This window comes from Drosophila arizonae, chromosome 4 (assembly GCF_054131065.1).
Source record: "Drosophila arizonae isolate 15081-1271.41 chromosome 4, UAZ_ARI_1.0, whole genome shotgun sequence".
NCBI lineage: Eukaryota > Metazoa > Arthropoda > Insecta > Diptera > Drosophilidae > Drosophila > Drosophila arizonae.
In genome coordinates, this window is record NC_142924.1 from 2,023,723 (window position 1) to 2,043,959 (window position 20,237).

The following is a 20,237-nucleotide window of genomic DNA, read 5'->3' on the forward strand; positions in this document are numbered from 1 at the left end:
GTTAGTTTTTGAACTAGATCAAGAGTCGTTCTTAGAAGAAGAAGAGTCGTGAGGCAGCCGTCAAGCAGCTAAGACGTACAACAGAATCAAGTGTCGCTAAGTAAAAGTACCGAATAAGATAAAGAAGAACAGAAGTGAAATAGAGATCACAAGAAGTGAAAAGATCATGAACACGTACAATTAATTAAATAACCTAAGTGTAACTAAAATTAATCTCTATAATAAAATACAATATAATATAATATAATTTTGTAGACATTTGTTGTAAAACTCGTTAAAGTTTAAAGTTAAAAGGAAATCGTTAAATTGACTTTTAATTTACTCAATAAATGTAAAATCCTACAAATTGGGAGCTCGTCCGGGATTTGGTCCAAGTTACACTTTAAACAATTTAATTAATTAAATCACGAAAGACAAAGCTGCTGAAAAGTGAGAAATGAAAAATTATTGCGAAGGTGCGAGCGAGACAAAAAGAGACGCTCAGTGACGATTGCAAATTCTGATGAAATTCACTTTTCTGGGAAAGCGACGCGCGCAAGCAGAAAGAGTAAAAGATAAAGACAAAAGTGCGAGCAGAGACATCGAAGAAGTCGGTGGATGAAAATTTTGCTGATACGCAGGCGGATGAGCTGGTGCGTAAAGAGACGAAGTTAATCGAGAACGTAAGCTAGGTAGCTATGCGTCACGGTTAATTTATCAAAGTTGCTAGTGAGATTCGTCGTGGGACGCAGTTGATCAAGAGCGCAAGTCAGGTGGCTGTGCGCTAAGATCAACACAGAAGGTGGAACTGAGATTCATCGTTGGAATCACAGGCGAACTATCAGGTGGATAGAAAAACTGGACGCAGTTGATCAAGAGCGCATGTCAGGTGTCTGTGCGCTAGACGAAGTGCGTCGAGGAAATCGTACACAGGGTCATAGAAGCTGGATGAGCTGTGATCGAGCAGTGAGAGAAGAAGAAGAATTGGTGCATAACGAACTTTTAAGTGGTTGCATGACAAAAAGTTTGTATGTATCAATAAATTGTGTAGCAGAAGTAGAAGCTCTAAGGCCATAGCAACGAGTAATTGTAAGCGAGAAAAGTTAGAAGCGTCACTTAACATAACAGAGTCGATTATTATTCTAGCGTCACCTAACATAACATAATCGATTATATGCAAATTCACAGCTGATTGGGCTGCTGAACAATTTAAATAACGAAAAGCTAGAAGTCGAAATTTATAGTTTAAGTAAACTGATAAATAGCGGCAAAATGGAACGAAGCGAGATTTTAGGGCTTGTTGTTGGCCAATTGAGAAGTAAATTAGAAGAATTGCAATTGAGCACGGCTGGACGCAAAGTAGAATTGCAGAACAGGCTATTAGAACATTATGGTCTGGGAATAGAGGAAGAGGACTCAGATGATGAAGCAGTAAATATAGTTCCGTTGTCGCGTAATATTGAGCAAAGCAGATCGTGGTTTACACTTAAAGATGTCGAAGATAGTGTAAATAAGTTTGATGGCTCAAGCTCAATGGATGTAGAACAGTGGGTCTCTGAAGTCGAAGAATGTGCAGTTACAGTTCAGTGGTCAGAATTACAGTTGTTCGTGTATGCAAAACAATTACTTGATGGTGCTGCTAAGTTGTTTATCCGCAGTCAGAAGGGTATAAATAACTGGGAAAAATTGAAAACAGCCTTGATCAGTGAATTCGAAGTAAAAGTCACATCGGCAGAAATCCACAGAAGGTTGAGAAAGAGACAGGTGAAGAAAGGTGAGACACTTCAAGAATATTTGTATGCCTTGATGGAAATAGCAAAGAATATTGATTTAGATGAGGAGAGTTTGATCGAGTATTTTGTTGAAGGGATACCAGATTCTCGGATAAATAAAACACTTTTGTACCAAGCTCGATCAATTAAACAGTTAAAAGTACAGATAGAGAGTTATCAGAAGTTCTGTAATTCAACGCCTAATACGTTCATATCAAGAAATAAGGCAGTCAAAAGAGATTTTTCAGATAAAAAAGCTGTAAAATGTTTTAAATGCGGAGCTGACTCGCATACCCTGAAAGATTGTCTTAAGAAAGAGTTCTGCTGTTTTAAATGCGGTAAGCCAGGACACCGTGCAGCACAATGCAAAGGTGAAATTGTAAATGAACCAAAGAAATCAGCAAATCTTGTTAATGAAAGCAATTCAATCGAAACGATGTCGAGTACATTCACGCCTTCTGGATTAGAACTGAAGAATATAGTTTGTGGTGCAGTGAGTTGGCAAGGCTTAGTCGATACTGGAGCTGATCTGTGTCTTATGCAAAAGCGCGTATATCAGAAGTTAGGAATAAGAGAATTGTCTGGCCCTGGTAAATCTTTAAATGGTATAGGTGATGGTCAGATTTTGACATTTGGAAGCTGCGTAGTAGAAGTAAAAATAGACGATATAAAGATAAATATCGAATTTCATGTGGTACCAGACAAGGATATCGTTTTCGAGGCCATTCTTGGCCGAACAATTCTAAAGTGTGTCGATTTAGTAGTGACTGAAGGTGGAACCATATTAAAATCTAAAGTATCCGTTGAAAGTAGTTCTTGCTCAACAGCGCTAAGTGAGTTTAAGAACATGTGTATGCTTAGTTTGGATCAAGATGGTGAGACAATAGACTTAGAGTTGCCACACTTGACTAAATCACAACAAGAAGACGTGAGACGAATAGTAGATTCTTATCATCCGATAAAAAAGCCAAGCTCCCCGATTGAGATGAAAATTTTGTTAACTGACGATTTGCCGGTGTATCAACATCCGAGACGAATGGCGGAGTGCGATCAGGAGATCGTCGATAAACAAATAAAGGAGTGGTTAGCAGAGAAAATTATTAAGCCTAGTGTTTCAGAATATGCCTCTCCAATTGTCTTAGTTGCTAAGAAAAATGGTAAAAAGCGCTTATGCTGCGATTACCGAAAATTGAATGAGAAAGTGATTAGAGATAATTTTCCAATGCCGAATATGGAATGGGTGATAGATAAGTTGCAAGGAGCGTCGGTATTCACTACATTAGACTTGATTAATGGATTTTTCCATGTTCCAGTTGAACCAGGTTCGCAGAAGTACACTTCGTTTGTAACTCAGAAGGGGCAGTATGAATTTCTTTATGTACCTTTTGGAATTTCGAATTCCCCAGCAGTCTTTACTAGATTCATAATGTCAGTTATGAGCGAACTAATCCAGAATAATGAGGCCGTCGTTTACATGGATGATGTCATCATTCCGAGTGTTAATTTTGATGAGGGCCTGATGAAGCTCAAGAAGGTACTGAGTGTTGCAGAGAAAAGTGGTTTACGTATAAATTGGTCGAAGTGTCAGCTATTGCAAGAAAGAGTAAATTTTTTAGGATATATTATACAAAAGGGTACAATAAGTCCAAGTAAGGAGAAGACACAAGCTGTATCAAATTTTCCAGTGCCACAGAATAGGAAAGCTATCCAGCGATTTCTAGGGCTCACATCTTATTTTCGAAAATTTGTCGAAGGATATGCAGTAATAGCGAAGCCGCTAACTGATCTATTACGGAAGGATGTAGCCTTTAAATTTGAGGAATTAGAGCATATTGCATTTGAACAGTTAAAAGCAGCGTTGTCAAATGGGCCAGTGTTGAAATTGTACAATCCGAAGTTTGAAACTGAGATTCATACAGACGCAAGCAAGTATGGGTATGGGGGAGTATTATTACAAAGAGACCCCGAAGATTGTTTGTTTCATCCCGTCCAATACATGAGTCAGAAGACTAGTGAAGCCGAAGAAAAGTATGACTCTTACGAACTAGAAGTTTTAGCCGTCATGTGTGCTCTGAGGAAGTGGCGTGTGTATGTGCTAGGCATTAAGTTCAAGATTGTAACCGATTGTAATGCATTTACAATGACCATGAAAAAGAAAGATGTTCCTTTGCGAGTAGCTAGGTGGGCAATGTACTTACAAGATTTTGATTATAAAATTGAGCATCGTTCTGGATCAAAAATGCGTCATGTGGATGCGCTGAGTCGTGTATCATGTTACATGCTAAGTGATAGTTTACTGCATCGGTTAAAAGAAGCACAACTAAGAGATGAGTGGACTAAGATTATAAGAAGCATTGTGGAAAAACAAAGGTATGAAGACTTTTACATAGAAAATGGAATATTGTTTAAAGATCCAAACCGTAGACTAATTGTTGTTCCGGCACAGATGGAAGTCGAAATCATACAGATTGCACATAGGCAGGGACATTTTTCAGCCGCAAAAACTCAGGATCTAGTTGAAAGAGATTATTTCATTCCGAAATCAAAAGAGAAAATAGTCAGCATTGTTGAAAACTGCATAGAATGCATAATAATGAATACCAAAAGTGGAAAGAGAGAGGGGTTTTTGTACTCGATTGATAAAGGTGATAGACCGTTATGTACTTATCATATTGATCACGTCGGGCCAATGGAGTCGCCTAACAAACGTTATAACCACATTCTGGTCGTGGTAGATGCTTTTTCAAAGTTTGTATGGCTATACCCAACTCGTAGTACAGGTGTTGACGAAGTTATTTCATGTTTAGAAAGGCAAGCTTCTGTGTTTGGAAACCCTGAGCGAATAGTATCAGATAGAGGAACGGCGTATACCTCGCACATCTTTAAAGATTATTGTCAAAAGCAAAGAATTGTGCACATGCAAATAGCTACCGGTGTACCTCGCGGAAATGGTCAGGTAGAAAGAATGCATAAGATAATCGTACCAATGCTTTCCAAGTTAAGTCACGATTGTCCTGGAGGCTGGTACAAGCATCTCGCGAGAGTCCAGCAAGTAATTAATAACACGGCACCAAGAAGCACTAAAGTGTCTCCTTTTAGAATCCTAACAGGCCTGGAGATGCGTTTGCCTGACGATCTCGAATTGAAGAAATTAATGGATCAAAGCTTAATCGATGAGTTAAATGATGAGCGATCTGAAGTACGGAACCGAGCTCGAGAAAATATACAGAAGTTACAGGAAGAAAACAAAAGAACTTACAATCTGAGGAGGAAGGCAGAAACTCAATACAATATTAATGATTTAGTAGCTATTAGACGCACCCAATATGGCACAGGTTTAAAATTGAAAGGGAAGTATTTAGGACCGTATAAGATACTAGAAAAGAAAGATCACGGCAGATATGAGGTGGAAAAGGTAGGAATCGGAGAAGGACCACGTAGAACAACAACAGTAGCGGAGTATATGAAAATGTGGGACTCCTTCGGGTCGAAGGACTTGTCAGGAGGGCCGAATGTGGGATTCGTAAAAATTGCAACACCCCTGGCAGATGAACCGCAGGGAATCGGAGTAAACGTTAGTTTTTGAACTAGATCAAGAGTCGTTCTTAGAAGAAGAAGAGTCGTGAGGCAGCCGTCAAGCAGCTAAGACGTACAACAGAATCAAGTGTCGCTAAGTAAAAGTACCGAATAAGATAAAGAAGAACAGAAGTGAAATAGAGATCACAAGAAGTGAAAAGATCATGAACACGTACAATTAATTAAATAACCTAAGTGTAACTAAAATTAATCTCTATAATAAAATACAATATAATATAATATAATTTTGTAGACATTTGTTGTAAAACTCGTTAAAGTTTAAAGTTAAAAGGAAATCGTTAAATTGACTTTTAATTTACTCAATAAATGTAAAATCCTACATATATATATCTATATATAGAACCCGACGCAAGAGCGGCATCCAAATCCCTGACCTGATTTAGCAGCTTCTTCAGCTGGCAGCTGCTCCGCTTTTCTTTTTTTTCCATTTTACTTCAGCCGCTGTCCCTCTTTTGCGGCTGATGCTGCTGCTGCCGCTACTGCATTGGCTTTTGCTTTCGTTTCCGTTTTTAGTTACCTTCCTGCTGTTTTTCTTCCTGTGCGCCATTTACTTTTTTTCCTCAGTTTTGTATGCAAACTTTCCATTTTTATTTGTATTTCGCCAAAAATGTCGCCTGCCTGTCTGGCTAGATACAAAAGCAAGTGGCTTGCAGCTGCCTCGTTTTCCACTGCTCTTCGCTCTCTGCATCTCTTCACTTTCTCTATGTCAGTGTCTCTCTCTCTCCCTCTGGCTTACAAATAGTATTAGGACGTGCCCAAGTAACTGGCCGTGTCCTGAAATGCCAGCCTCAAATCTATTTTTAAGAATTTGCAGAATTCGCTGTGAAATTCAAAGCGTATAGTTCTTAGGATTAGCTGGACTATGATATACCCTAACTATTATATTCTAAAATAGCACATCCGCTCATCAAACTTAAGATCTTAAACAGAAATATGACTCAAATTGTGCTCCGAAATTAATTTTACAACTTTTTTTTTTAAATTCATTATCCCATTAGCATTAAAAACCAAAGAAACTATAGAAAATTTGGTTACCATACTTTTATAGGATATTTATAGCAACAGCACATCCCATAGCTCTTTAAATATTATTCATGTTTTTATTTTGGTTATTTTCTGCTTCGCCGAGTGCAAGATCAGCCCAGTTTCAGGGACTGCACCATAAACATAAACTCGCATTATGCTCGACCAAATAAAACAGCAGCCAAATGACACGTACAACTGTTGGCAGTATATAGCAAGGGTGTGTGTGTGTGTGTGAGAGTAATGGAGAGAGAAGGAGATAGATAGAGGGGGCCACTACAGAACGTACTTGTGCACATTTTGTGCAATTTACTGCGACTTTTGCTTTTGGCTGTTTTGTTTTATTTCGTTGCCTTTTCAGGGCATCGATTTTGTCGCTGACAATTTTTTTTTGTTTTTTTTTTTCTTGCTTTGTTTTATTTGTTTGCCTCTCTGCATAAAAGGGAATTGTGTCAATGAAATTGTTGTCAACAGTTTTCTCTTTCGCAATTTTTTGTTGCTTTTGTTGTTGTTGTTATCTTCCAGTTAAAGCCGGCAAATTACTCGAACAATGCAGCATTGCAAGTGCAGCACTTTAAAGCCATCAAGTTGGCAAATTAAAAAGTTAATGAGTCGTTGTTTTAATTAAAAACAAAGACAAGAGAAAACTTAATTATGGAAGAACGTAAAGAAATACCCTAACTAGGTATTCGGAGAATGGCAATAGAGAAAAAAATTTTAATAATTGAAAAGAAAGCTAAAAAAAAAAGTGAAACAAAAATCTGAATTAAGATTCCTTAAAATTTTAAAATATCAATACATGGAAAAATAATACATTAATGCTGTGTATTACTATTTGTATAGATACTCGTTAATACACAATAATATTTTTAGGAATACAAATGTAATACAAATATCCAACATACCAACAACTAGCAAAAGCGTAGCTGAAAGTCGTTTCGTTGCTCATGCTCGTTGGCCCACACGTCGTATGAGTAATAACATGTCAGGCTGTCTGTCTGTCCGTCTGTCCGCTGTCTGTCTGTCTGTGTATTTGTCTCTCCAATTGTTTACTTACCACACAGAGTGGGTCACAACTGTTTATGTAAATTTTATGCGTTCGCCGTTGCTCAATAAAATGCAATTGCAAATTTATACAAATATCGTGAAATTATTATTGTGCTTAAATCAACGAGTCCTGCGCTGTGCTGTCAGCCACGTTCCCCATTTAATTGTTATGTTGTGTATGAAATATGACAAGCGTAGGCAAATAACAACCAACTTCAATTCTCCTCTACAGTCTCTCTCTCTCTCTCTCACTCTATCTATTTATCTCTCTCTCGCTCTCTCCTGTCCTCACTGTATGTCCTTTCTGGCATTATGTGCTCATTTCGCTTGTACCTCGGCGTACGTGAGGATTTCATTTCGATTGTGTGCTTGCAACAATGGGACGAACTTAATGGGCAACAATTCTTTGGTATTCTTATTCTTATACGCATATCCTATTATCCTGCCACACACATACATATATGTATATACATATCCTGTAGTTGGCATTCCTTTACTTGGCACGTTTGTAATAAGTTTGTAATAATCAGGCCTGGTTGCCTGGCTGCCTTTGCTGGCACACAGCTGCCTTTTGTCTCTCTGCCGCCAGCTACAGCTCCAACTCCAGCTCCAGCTCCAGCTATAGCCTTATCCTTGTAGAGTCCTTCCTTTGGCGCAGTTGTGCAGCAAATAAACAAGTTTTGCGCTCGCTCTTTCTCTCTACGCTCTTTGGAGTCTCATTGGATTTTATAGCCAAACGCAATTTACTTTTATTTATGGTTACATTCACTTTAACAACAACAACAACACCAACATGAAAATGCATTTTCTCTCGACTTACAACTCTATTTATTCGCCTTTCAAAAAATAAACTGCTCTGTGAGTTAAAATCGAAATTGCGCAAATTCCATAAATTAAATGCAAAACAAAAATAAATAAATAAAATAAAAAAAAGAAATACGTAAATACGTGTCTTTAAAAATTGCATTTAAATTGTAGAAAAATGCAAACGCTGCAGCTGTTGAGCTGTTAAGAGAGAGAGAGACAGGGAGAGAGGGAGAGACAGAGAGAGAGAGAGCGGTCGGGCGCAAAGTGCACAGTGCGAGAGCAACAGTCGCTTGTTGAACTCATTTCGAAGTCATAAACTTGGTCACATTCAAATTAAAATTCAACTTTTGCACACGCCTCGAGTGGCAACAGATGCCGCCGGGAGTACTTGCTGCTTCACTACTACCAGCAGCTCCCGCTCCTGGCCAGGAAGCAGCGCCTGACAAGGCTCGAACCGTTTTTAATGAGCAGCTTGAATAGAGTTGAGCGCGTGACACGACTTTTAGCTGCTATAAAACAGCTGCTGCGAATATATCTTGAATGAATATGAGAAGAGAGTCGAGTCTCTTATCTACCATATATCACTTAGATTATCAATTTCTTGAATTTTAAAGTCATACAGCCATACTTGTACAGATAATTTATTATAATGTCGGAAACTGTTTACACACTTTAAAAGTTCTTCTGCCCGTTCAAAACCTGTGTATGGATTATAGCATATTAAGCCCGAGTAAAGCACGCACTTATCTCTAAGCAGAGTCCAAGAGCAGACACCAACACTTTCGCACTCACACACATACTCCTTCTTTGGCCCATACAATTTATGACTTGCCAAAAATATTGTTGACATATCGCGAAAAAAACAAACGAAATGCAACATCTTCGGCTCTCGCTTCCGCTCCAACCCCACCTCCAGCAACTGCAACTCTGCAGTTCCGCTCAAGAGCTCAGCTGCTTAACAGCTTCTTGCTGGGACTGCTGTTTAGAGAGTTCTCCTAGGGGTTAGTCAACCCACTCGAAAGAGAGCCACCGCAGCCGCCTCGATTTGGGTCAGCTGCTAGCAAAATGAGCTGGCCTCTCGATACCGATAATGGCCAATCCAAAATCGATTCAGGCCAAATCGCTTGCACTTTTCCACACACACACACTAACATTCATCTAAGCAGCCTCTTGAAACTGCACGCTGCCACTCCCACTGAAACTGCCTACTTTTAATGCAGACTCGAAAAACGTATGCAAATGCTTATTTTATGGCCACAATTTTTGCGTGTGTCGCAGCATGTTATGTGTTGTTCTCTCTCTATGTGTGTGTGTGTGTGCTGAATCTGTGTCAACTGACACGCCTCGGCTCCCAGCCCCTGGCCATCTACCAGTTGCATGTTGTTGCGGTGCCTGTTGTTGCATGTTGCGTTGACATTTCTAGTATTTTTTTGCTTTTTTGCCTAGCTGACATTTTATATATTACAGTAATTCCTCTATTGTGCACCTGCCCCTCTCCCAGCTTTTTTAAGCCTCTTTAAAGTCTGTGCCCTGATTTAATAGTCCAGCATTTTGTTTTGGCCTGCAGTATTCTGCATAGTTAGTTCCCTATCAGATCAGATCAGATCGCTTAATGACTGACCACTTTATGGTTCATTATGCACGAGTATAGACTGTACTGTATGGCTGGCACGTGAACAACACTTTTTTGTGTGCCGCTGTAATGAATTCTTGGAATTCAAATTTGTTTTGCTTGCTCGCAAATTCCTCGTTGTATATTATATCTAGTGCATTTCCATGTAAAATTTCAGTTTAATTTTGGCAGGGGATAATCTTAGGAATTTAAATTCCAAGCAGCTTAAAAAACATCGACGATGAGCAAGAATTCTTTAAGTAGAAAGCGTTTGAAATGCTTACAGAATTTTGATTATTTTTAAAAACTTTCGAAGAATAAGTAAATGTATTCTAGCTGGAAGTGCCTGACCTAGAGATACCCTTGCGTATGAGATATGCTAGTTAGGATATATACAGTCATTGCATTACTATACTTGCCTAAAAACTTAAAACAGATCTAAGTCTTTTCTGACAGATTCTCTTGCTCAGCTTAAAAATCTCTTAACTTATGAATTTATATTACATACACAACTTAAAGCTTAAATAAAATCTTAGCTTAAATTACGTTCGTTATTTTTGCTCAGACATAGTCACACTCTCCCCCATCTTCATTAATTATAATTACTATTACAATTATTTTCCAAATATTTCTCAAATATTTCTCCCTTCTGACTCACCTTCCCCACTTGTACTACAATGATTTCCAACCACATGCTTAGCACTCATTATCATCGCTGAGCAGCTCCTATGAATGGCTTTGAACCGCGCTGAAATAGTTGTTAAAAAACATGACGCATGTTAAGTGCACGAACAAAGCGCACCAAAGCAGCTGCAACAAAAGGAAAGCTAAAAGGGAAAATATGGAAAATAGAAAATGTAAAACCGCAATCAACATATGCGAACTCTAAAGTGGAGCAAACCGAGGCGCCAAGCGTCAGCTTTGCCAGCTTTGCAAGCTTTACCGGCTTTAAGGCTCGCCTCAGCGCCTCAAAGGTAGAAAATGCCACTCGAGCTCGCGGCATTTTGCTGAAACAAAGGCAGAAAGAGAAAAAATTGCATTCAAACGATCAAAAAAGGAAAAGTAAGTGTGTTATGCCATACATTGCCAGACTAGAATATGCCCTGTGTAATGGAAAGAGAGACAGATTTCTGTGGACTTTAGTATACATCTTTATCTTTTCCAGTTTTATAAAGTCTTGAAAACTTGCATATAGAATTTGATAGTATTAGTAGTATATCTTGTAATAAGAGTGACGTAGAGTATCTAATAATGGAGGGTCTATACAATTACATACTACTTGACTATATTTAATCAAAGCTAGCAATCAAAGTTTATAACTTTTTGTTAATCGAGGAAAGTGTTGCTATCTTCTCCCACTTATGCCTAGCAGGCTTCCTTCGAAGGTGCTTCTACATAAATATTGATACACAACAATCGATAGACAGACAGCAGTTCCTGCCCAACTCTTTTTTTTTTATATATCTCCACACTTACACGTTCTCAAGGGGTACACAAAAAAAGGCAGCAAAGCAGGCGTGGCAAAAGTGCTGCAACACTTGAAGCCCACAGCATTCGATAGCATTGCAGTGCAGCGTTTGTGTATGCAGGCAGAAAAAGGATGCCAAAGTGTGCTAAAGGATGCGAGTTGCAAGTGGTAGCCGCCTGGCTCGATGATTGACTTTCATTTGAAGCGCTGTGCAAAAACTCATTAGAGACGCTGCGTAAATAGCTGCCAGCCAAACTCATGCATCAGGGATACCAAATTGCAAATTTATTATATGCGTTCAGAGAGAGAGAGAGCGAGAGAGTGAGAGAAGAGTATTTAAGATAGAGTAGGAGTCGAACGACAAGTGTGCACTTAGCACTTGAATTCAATTGCTTGTTGATATTTTAGCAAAAGTTATCAACGCATATTCCAGCTGAACAGTCAGCCCACTTGCAGGACATTTAAAGCTGGGCTAACATTTTCATTCTATTAAAAAGTTGCCAAGTGGCTGCAAAAGTGCAATGCCAGCCCATTAGCTGTGCTATCTAGATGTGGGGTGTACGAGTCTGCGAACGTACGTATGTGTGTGTATGTATGCGTTCATGTCTCGTAAGCAACTTCCTGTGCAGCAGCATTAGCAACACTTAAGGACACTTTTGCCGGCTACTGGCAACAGGAAGCACAGAGCAAGCAAAACTCATGCCAGCAGCCTGCACAATCTAAAGATCCTCCTCTCTCTCTCTCTCTCAGCCCGCCCCTAGCTAGAATTCTACATTAAGTTAATTTGCAACGTGCACAGCAAGCAAAAACTAAGTAGCAGCTGAAGGGGCAGGCAGAGGCAGAGACAGGGGAGGGGTGGCAGCTCCTGCCAAGGCTATACCCAGTGCAGCAGCGGGTAGGTGGCTGAGTAGCTGGGTGTCTGGCTTGTGTCATCGATGAGCTAATTTAACGCTGATTTACGATGATTGGCAGTGCAGTCACGGAAGGATAGCCAAAGGATAGACAACACAGGATACTCCCACTGATTGAGCCATCCACAATGCGAGTTTCTGTGCAGCGCATGCGATGACCTTAAAAGTCACTGCAATTGAATTGACACTTTCCCCACTAACCAACCAAGGAGATGTCCTCTGTACGTCCTATACGCCCATAAAAGGCTTCGTTCATTAGTCCAAAGGCAAGGGTTTCACATTACACGAGCCTCTACTTAAGCTGGGTATCTAATTTATCTGTGTGTGTCTGTGTGTGTGCGGTTGAGTACAGCAAACCACAGAAGCAGAACAGTTGGAGAGAGTGAGAGAGATGGAATGAGAGAGAATGTCAGAGGCCTGGACTGAACCAAATTACAATTTAATGACAAATGATTCACAATGTTGCTCAACTCCCAGCATTGTAAATAAGTCCCAGTTTGCGGCTCTACGTCTCTTTAATGGATCATTTTTGGTTTAATTAATAGTAAAATGACTTTGTCCATGCTGTGCTTTACAGCTCCATCCGTAGCTGACTTATGAGAAAAGATGATAAATAAAGACTTATAGTCTTAATAAAAAGCTAATGCTCAGATCTTTCCTTAGTCATAGATATCTTTACTTAATATATATCTTTACTAAATCTCCATCGCAATTTTATACGAAATTTCACATTTATATTTATATAAATATTTCATTTCATCACCATCATTTAATCTGAATCATGCAGCAGCTTTCATTCTCTCCTCTCTCTTAGCTGCATTCATTTTTGTTTTATTTGTGGTTCACTCAACCAATTGACCTGGCTTTCAAAATAAACACAATTGTTGTCTTCAACATCCGTAATGACCGCAATCACTTTTTATTATGCGCCACGCCTCCATTCCCAAACACGCCCCGCTCCGCTGAGCTATTTGTTGGTTTGTTTGTTTAGCTGCGCTGTGGCCATTGGGTACGAAACGTGTTCAAATTAGGACACGACAGTGGACAAATGCAGCTGGCGACAGTCACGCAGCTGGAGCAGGTCCTTCGTGATGCGGAAGTGGCAAAGGCAACAGCAACATCAGCAGCAACTGCAGCAGCAGCAGCAGCAACAACAACAACAACGAGCTAACCAAGAGCCACTTACTTACATTCATAAGCCACAGCCAACCAGTTGGGAATCCCGCACAAAATCCTCGACACGCGCCTTTTGCTATTTACTCAGCGGGCAAAAAGGAGCCACAGGAGCGGTTGAAAGGCGGCAGAGAGCGGCAGTAGCAGCAGCAGCAGTAGCAGTTGGGCGCTGCCTGCATTGGGTAGACAAATGGCAGCCCGCGGGGCAAAACAGCTTCCACTCATCAGCACTGTTGTTTAGCCAGCTCCTGCTCCAGCTCCTGCTTCTGCTCCTGCTCCTGCTCCTGCTCCTGCTCCAGCTGCTGCTGCTGCTTCACACTTCCTGCTTGACGGGCTGACTCCAGCAGCTAACCAGGCAAAGTCCTTTGCCCGTATCCCCGCTGCCACACTTCGTCCTTATCAAGTGCCATTTTTCATGCAACGACACACCACAAAGTTATACCCGGCAGCTGCACAGCTGCGCTTGCATTGTCTTCATCCTCTGGGCGTCGCCTTTCACACATGCTGAAGATGCCAAAGCAGACAAAAGGCAACGTCTACCCTATGCCATCCTCGCGCCTCTATATCTTTTATTATACAGCATGCGAGTGTGTGTGGGTGTGTTGGTAGCCACGCCCCCGCCTGTCAATTACAATTGGCTGAGCTGCAGCTGATTCGATTTGCCTAATCCGTGCGTTTAATTGGCAAAGCTTTGCGCCAGCTACATATATCAATACTCCCTTCCTCCTACTTCTTCTTACTGTTCTTCTGAAGCAACAGCAGCAGCAGAAGCAGAAGCAGCAGCAGCATCAGTTTATCTACGCGTCCGTTTAAGCGGACTTTTTAACCATTGTTACCCAGCCACAAGCTGACCTCTTTTGACTCTTCTTCTTTTTTACAAAAAAAAAAAAAAAAAAAGAGTTACCATTCAGCTGCACCAGCCACCAGGCAACCCACTCGGATGTGCTTCACATGCTCCAATTGCTGCTCCGACTGCTCCTATAGCTACACTCAGCGAAAAGCTAATGGAGTTGCACTTAAATTAATTGAAATTCACTAGAAATTTTCAATTTGATTTGATCCTTGAATGTGTTTTGGATTTCTAATTAGACTAATCGTTCCAATTGGTAACTTATTTTAAAAGAATTTAGTTCTATTCAATAAATTATTTAAACTTCAATCTGTTCTAATATATAGAATCCTCTCAATTATTCTCAATTTCTCTGTCTCTGAAGTAATTCGCTTTTTCCTTCAGTGCAGTGCCGCGTCTCCTGCCTGCGCCTTTTGCCACTTCAACAACTTTTAGCATTAAATATGTGGCCAGCACTGTGACACGCCCCCTTTTGGCCTGCGCGCGTCGAGTTTATGAAAAATATTACATAGAGATTAAAGTTTTTGAGCTGAGTTTTACCTGGCTGCTTGCCCACACAATGTGAACGGGGGCAAGGGGCGTGGCCCATTGTTGTTGTGGTTACGGTGGTTGCTCTTGTTGTTGCTGTTGTTGTTGGCAGCTCTGACATAGATATTATTGTCTTGGCTCTGCTCCCTGAATCGTGGCGCTTCTTGCTGGACCTCTGGCCTGAAATTTATTATTATTCCGCCATTTTTATTGTTGTTGTTTTCACTTCTAATTTAAGTGCAATGTGTGGGTATCTCTGTGTGTGTATGTGTAGTTTTCATATTTACATATTTTCCATATTGTGGTGTGCTACTTGTTTTTCTGTTTTCAGTCGGTTTTGTTTTTGTTTTTTTTTTTTTTTCATATCTTCTTGCTGTATTTGTGCATTGTAATTATTTAAAGTGGTTTTTGTTGCACACCATCAACTCCCACCGCTGTGCAACAGTGTTGAAAAACGCTGAAAGGTATTAAAGTTAAGCCAATCCCTAGGCGAATCGCCACAGTTGCAGTTCAAGCTGCTCTCTGCTGAGCCAGAAACTCTGAATGCAAAAGTTCAAAAGGGATTATTACAGTTCCATAGCGAAGTTGATGAATGGGTAGAGTGAAAGCGGGAGAGAGAGGGATGGCGTGTGTGAGAGAGAGGGATGTATTACAACTTATCGTTTATTAAATACGATTGGCATTTACAAGAGTTGTGAAACTGTTCTTAGATCATTATCACAGACAAATTTTTTTAATTTTTATACATTTTTTGTTAGTAACTTTTTATGCTCGAAATCTGTGTATTTATAGCTGCAAAACATTTTCAAACTAAGTTTAAACACTGCATTTAAACTTTTCGTATCTAAGTTGTTTGCATTTGCTTCGCAACTGTGAAAAGAAATCAGAGAACTAAGCAAAGTTACATGATATTCTTTCTTTTTGACGCAAACAAGAAAATTGTTTGTGTTTCAGTTAGACAACAGTTAGACAGCATTACGATGCGAAATCTGTATATATACATACATATATCCATCTGTATACACATTTAAAATGCATGCACGAAAAAGGGTCAAAATGCTGCATTTGAGCTTTTCGCATATGAAATGCTTGCGTGCGGTGACTTTTTGCTGACCGCAAGGATTCAGGCAACAGCTAGGGTTGACAAAATGGCTTAGCCAAGGAGAGTACGATTGGGGCACCGTTAGTAATGCCCGCTATATGGCAGCTGCCAGTTGGTTGCCATAATTCAAGCCACAAAACTGCAGTTGGCTGCAGCGACCGCAGGCGGCAAGCTGAGCTATAGCTGAGCTAAACCGAGCTAAAGGCTGGGGGCGTGGCAGATAGTTTTTGGCAGGAAAGGACAGCATGCGTGCGTGCGTGCGTGCATCCATAAACTGAGGCAACTCTTGCTCTCTGTAGATTCATTTCCTCTGTCAGTTGCGGCTGCTGCTGCTGCTGCTGATTGATGGCTCCACTTGGGCTAACTAAACGGATTCGCATTTGGCTTCACACTCCCACACACACACATTTGCAGTTTGGGCAACTTCTTTAGCGTTTTGCTGTTGAAATTTAATTTCCCCAAGCGAAGCTGAGATGTAGAAGCAGCGCACGCCTAATGAGCTGAGTGAGTACTTACACAAAATTAAGTGTTGTCCTACTTCAGGATGGGGGCGGCGCGCTCTACAGCTGACTTGGCAAACATGTCTCAAAGTAGCAGTCAGAGATAAAGCAAGACAGCGAGACAGTGGGAGCGAGAGGGAGAGAGACTGAGGGGCGAGGTAGGAAAAGGAAAAGCGTAGAGCGACACAAAGGAAATGAAAAAGTAGCGCGCACACAACAACAACAACAGAAACAGCAAAAAACACAAATAGGAGTCAAGTAAGAAAAAGAAAAATATAAGAACGAAAAAAAAGCTGAGAAATATGTACGACAAGTGAAGTGGGAAAAACATTCTCATGTTCATTCTCTTACTCCTTCTCGTTCTCTGTCTCTCGTTCTCTGTCTCTCGTTCTCTCTGTCTCACACTCTCTCCTTTCTAGTTCTGTGTGACAAGTTGTTGTTGCTTTCAAATCATCATAAAGTTGAAGATAAGTTTTCTTTTCATTAAAAAAAGAAAGAAAAGCAAAGCAAGACAAATAAGTATGCAATTGGAGTATAAATAGCCGACTGAGCGATACTCTACAAAGCTAAGGTTCAATGTGGCGTTAATATTCCATTCAAATTCCATAACTCTCAACACCTATAGAGAACAGTGCCTCAAATATGATTTAGTCAGAAATTGACTCATTTTTTCATTATTCATTATCATTTTTCAAAGCTCATCCAAGGCCAGATACTCAACCAATATACCCCATTTCATATGTTGAGCGGCGCATTTAAAGAAAGCACAAAAATGGGCAATGCCCAGGCGGGCAAGCAAACAGACGGACAGACGGCCGTACGGTTAGGGGCCGGACGTAATGCTTGGTCCCCAGAGTCGTTACAGCGTTACGATGTAGGTTCAGACGCGACAGGAAACAGGCTCAAACGACAGCTGAGGACAGGCAAATGCTTGCTTTAGTGTTTCCTCCCCCCAGCTGCGTGCTGCGTGCTGTGAGCTGTGAGCTGTAAGCTGTGAGTAGGGCAAAACAAGTTGTTTTGTTGTGTTGTTTGGCCGTGTGTTGCGCTGTCAACACGCAACACTGATGCCGAAAATTTAACAACATTTTACAACACACTTTTCAGCACTGCCTCACACTAATTCAATGAGTGCACGTGGTAACTGCTGCTTGCCAGGCTTGGCTGACTGCGTTGGCGGCTGTCCAAAAGAACCTGCAGCAGCAGCACAACCAGCAGCACTAGCAGCAGGAGCCGCAGGAGCAGCACACGTAGCGAGAAAAGTTGACATAAATCTGCATAAAATATTCGCATATGCAAAACCATAAAAATAAAACGGAAAAAATAGAGAGAGAGGAAAATGAAAAAATGAAACTGAGGCAAAAGTGTCGACGCTTAACTGGCATGTTCGCCAGCACATGCGCCAGGTGAAATAGAGGTGAGAGCGAGAGCGAGAGCGACAGATAGACAAAGCGAGACAGAAAGGATAGGAATAACTCAACTGCTTGACTGGAGCAGCATCACCATCACCATCACCATCACCATCAAGCAGTAGATGCAGCATCAGCTCAGACAAGCATTGAAAAATCTGTAGAAATTATGCAAATACATTTCAGCAATCACTTAACTGTGGATACCACCAATGGAATGGCGAAGATTGAGGGTATATAGATATATGTGCACATACACATATATAGCAGATACGTTGAGCTTACGTTACGTTCATCTTAAGCCATGCGAGCCGCATTTGTAGCAATAGCAACGACATGCAGGCCAGCTTAAGCGAGTCAACAAGATGACTTGAAACTTGAAGCAATTTTCGACTTAAAGTAAATACTATGAAAGAGTAGAGACTGGTAGACTGGTATGCGAGACTTTTAAAATTATCCGGACTCTAGCTGGCTAGCTTTATAAAGCTCCTAAGCAAAAACTGTGTTTTTTAATGATTTTATGTTATTTTATTATAATATATTATATATTATCCAAGATTTATATTATTTTCGTGATTTTTAAAAGTAAATAAATAAATATTTCCAATATCATTAATGTCTGACCATAACAAAACTAGTAAAGCTGTCATATTAAACAATTATTTGCACTTGACTTTCAATGTTTCTTGCCTACAGTAAGAGTTTCTCATAAAAATGAGGAATTAAAAAAAAAAAAAAAAATTATTAATGATTCCATGCAAAATATTTTCTTAAATTTTGATTGTCTTTATTAAATAACTAAATATTTATCAGCTGCATTTAGCGATGCTCCACTGTATTACTATGCTACCCGCATATAATTTGAAATCGCGATACCCATCTTCGCAGCATCTCAAGGTATCATACTTTGCATTTGATCGGAAACTCCCCAACGTTCAATTAGGCCCCAGCAAATATTTTGCAAAACTCTTCTTCGTCTTCTCCCTTTTGACTGGCGTAATTCAACCACGCCCCTTAATTAGGCGTAGATAAACAGCAGCTTGATGCATTGTTATGTCATGCCGCACGCATGTGCCACAAATTGTTCACTGTACATTAAACAACAACAAAGGCGGGCAAAAAGGGTTTGGCGACCCAGCCAAGTTAACATCTTCTTCTTCTTCTTGCTCCTCCCACACACACACACACTTAGCTATAAAGTCAAAGTCGACGCATATGACAGAAAGCCTTGCGCTGAAAGGGTAAACAAATTCAAGGCAAAATTGATGACAGGGCACACATATTACACACACACACATACACATATCACACACACATACACATATCACACACACATACACACTCGTCAGCAGTTGTGACATTGCTGTCATCTTCGTCAACTTTGCCAAAGGTTGAACTAACATTGAAGCAACTGCCAACCACAGCACCACCCGCAGCAGCTCCTAACCCACTTCACAATTTTTTTACTGAATTTGGATTAAGTGGACTTTGCTGTTGACGCAGTTGTCTGGGCCGAACAGCGAGGAAGAAAGAGAGAGAACGGGAGGGAGATAATATTTGTAGGGGTCGCAGCTCTAGAAAAAAAAAAGTTCTTAAGAGTTTTGAGCGCTGCTTTGCATGCCTCACGTGTGTGGGCGCAAAGGTGGGTGAAGAGATGGGAGCTGGTTGCAAGCTGACACTAGTCGCCACCAGCCACACTCACTGCTTCGCCTGCCCCTTTCCCTTCCACTTCGCCTTCGCCTTGGCTGTCTGTGTACGCAAATATTTGCCAACGTGTCAATAACCCGCCCAGTGATTTATTTCATATTTGGTCTGGCTTATGAGTTTGTCTTGCCACCCACCTCGGCTCGAGTTGGCACACGGCTTGCAGCGTTACGCAGCTTGGAAATAGTTTTACGTTTAAATGTGAATGGGCCATGGGCCGCCTGTCAATGACATTTGATATTCAAATGGGAGTGAGAGAAAAGACCAGCAGCAGGATAAGGACTGAGGAACAGATTTCATAGCATACTTATGCGGGCAGCGACTGATGACATTTGTGCCACGCGTTGCACCACTGCGCCGCAGCAGTGTGGCAAATGCCACAGACGTCGCCATTGCCGTCGCAGACAGCGCCTTAAAGCCACATAAATTGTGCTCAGCCGAAGATGAAGTATGACATATTTTCAGTAATCCAAATCACAAACTCTGAATGGCAAAAGTTGTATTGCAATGGGGCAGATATTGGTGACAGAGAGAGAGAGAGAGAGAGAGAGAGAGAGAGAGAGAGAGAGAGAGACAGAGAGAGGGAGGAAGAAGTGAAATCTGAATATTTGTATAAACTTCATTCTGAATCTATATCATGCATTCAATAAAGGCTGGGAAAGAGAGAAAGAACTAGAAAGAAAAGAGAAAAGAAAGGAGAAGGACATAGCAGGAGAAAAGCAGAGAAATATTAAGACCTAGAATAAGAAAGGCAGAGA

At 40.6% G+C, this 20,237-nt stretch overlaps 1 protein-coding gene and 1 long non-coding RNA gene across 8 annotated transcripts in view; one reads left to right on the top strand and one right to left on the bottom strand.

Moving 5' to 3' along the window:
• LOC149268963 (uncharacterized) overlaps positions 1–20,237 on the bottom strand; it is a 49,443-nt gene that overhangs the window by 15,462 nt on the left and 13,744 nt on the right. The window contains exon 2 of the long non-coding RNA XR_016269851.1: positions 14,780–14,947. This is a non-coding gene — a long non-coding RNA (uncharacterized LOC149268963). The remainder of the gene's footprint in view (positions 1–14,779; positions 14,948–20,237) is intronic.
• LOC108612730 (uncharacterized) overlaps positions 1–20,237 on the top strand; it is a 57,147-nt gene that overhangs the window by 7,584 nt on the left and 29,326 nt on the right. The window lies entirely within an intron of this gene.